Consider the following 2,136-nt stretch of genomic DNA (forward strand, 5'->3'; position numbering starts at 1 on the left):
TGTGACCAACTGTATTACCTAGGATAAGTAATGTTAGCTGCTATAAAAAACAACCCCTATAATTTCAGTAGCCCCAAAATACAAAAATATATTTCTAATTCATATAAAGTCCACTGGATTCTCCGGTTGGTGAGACCCAGACTCCTTCATCTCATGAGTCCCCATCTTAGTTCTTAGAATCCTCTCCATCTAGCTGATAGATAGGGAAAAAATAAAGTGGAAGATAGCTCATGGGAAATCTTCGTGGGCCACATTCTACTGGATAAAACTCAGACACATGGCCAAAATTAACTGTAGAGGAATCTGGGAAATGTGGTCTAGCTGTGTAACCAGGAAGAAAGGGAAACAGATTTGGTGAGCCAGTTTAATATCTGCCAAACCAACTTTCCTTTAAGTTTGACTAAGGACCACAAGGCGGGGCTGAAGTAAATTTTACTTGAGTCCAATAACAGGCAGAGTTTTGTCTCTAGACTGAGTAGACAAGAGCTATGAGAAACACAGGAGATAAAAGGGAGTCAATCATAAGAGGCAGGCCTATGGCTTCAAAGGTTAGTATGTCTTTTGTTGACCTTGTACTGATGCTACTGGAAGCCTTATTCCATGGGAAGGTCAAGAGGGAACCTCTCCACTTCCAGGATGTCCAAGAACAGGGGTCTGTGGAAATACAGGAAGAAGACCCTGGGCCAGACCATGTACCAGCCAGAGATAGGAGCAAAGAGTGGGAAATAGACCCCATTCCTGAGAGGTAGAAAGCAATTCATGGTGAAAGAAAAGTTCACAGTTTTGGAGAATAACTAGAATATCAGAGAGGAAGCATAAGACATTATATTTTTGAAAGGGAAGAGGCAAAAACCACACTGGAAGAAGAGAATCAACTCTACCCTTTGGCCATAGCATCCAAAAGAGAAGAGAAATCTGAAAGCATTCCACATAACACAGAGAGCAGCAAGCAAGCCTTACTATGGATTCATAGTCTCCATCATCCGAGTCTACTCAGCAGTTTCCTCCGGCAGAATCATAAAGCCCTGCAGTGACCTCAGGAACCAAGAGTGAGAACTGTAAGCATCAGGGTGCAGGTAGGGGTATTAATTAAATGATGCTGGGATTTCTGCTTATCATGAGACCCTGAGGGACCATGGACATTTGAGGAGTTTGGGTTATTCTCATCTGCCTACTGCAGAACAGAAAGCATTGGATTGGTAATTTTCCTTTTCTTCTTTATAAAAATTTAACTCTATTCTGACGTGCTGTGGCTAAAGCTTATAAAGAGTCCAGTCTTCTAGTACAATTCCAGGATGGCAGCTTAAGCAAAGAAGGAAGCAATCACTTTCTACCCTCACCCCATAGAATAAGGTCACCTGACCCTCAATTCTGAAAGTCGGTGGACTCCAAAGTTAAACTTGTCAGAGCCGTCCTGCTTCAAGGTCTTCACATTTCTTCTCAGCAGCTGCTGGACCTCATCAGTCAGCTCAGTTTTACCCACATCTCAAGGGTTGATTTTTACCTATGTAGGAAGAATTTACCCAGCTTTCATGATATCAATTTTTCTTCAATGCTCTGCCTCTGAGCTGTACATAATCCTGTTTAAATAGCTAGATCATTTCCTTCCAAATAGAAATTCTTTCCAAATTTCTTTCCCCTATCAGGTGGCTCAACACCAGCTGGGTAAGTACTATGACCAGTCACCCTGCTCCTTGTACCGCCCTGTTTTGGCCTGTCCCACTGGATCTCTTGCTTAGTCCCATGCTGTCTTCTCTGCCTGGAACCATCTTCCCACAGAGCCTTGCATGCCTCATTGCTGCTCATTGGTCAGGGCCAGCTTAAATCTCAACTCCTTAAAAACCCTCCTGTGATTAATTTATCTAAAACATGACCTACCTCTGTCATTCTCTTCCACCATACTCTGAAACTGTATTATTTATTTATTTATTTTAATTAAAATGTTTTTATTAGTCATCCATTTTATACACATCAGTGTATACATGTCAATCCCAATCTCCCAATTCATCACACCACCATCTCCACCCCCCTGCCGCGTTCCCCCCTTGGTGTCCATTAGAGAACGTTTGTTCTCTACATCTGTGTCTCAATTTCTTCCCTGCAAACCAGTTCATCTATACCATTTTTCTAGGTTCC

The 2,136-nt window shown here is 42.2% G+C and overlaps 1 pseudogene; it reads left to right on the forward strand.

Moving 5' to 3' along the window:
- Positions 1-554: 554 nt before the first annotated feature.
- Positions 555-2,136, forward strand: part of LOC102975789 (thioredoxin-like protein 1) — an 11,742-nt pseudogene continuing 10,160 nt past the window's right edge.

The sequence above is a fragment of the Physeter macrocephalus genome, chromosome 14, assembly GCF_002837175.3.
Source record: "Physeter macrocephalus isolate SW-GA chromosome 14, ASM283717v5, whole genome shotgun sequence".
Lineage (NCBI taxonomy): Eukaryota > Metazoa > Chordata > Mammalia > Artiodactyla > Physeteridae > Physeter > Physeter macrocephalus.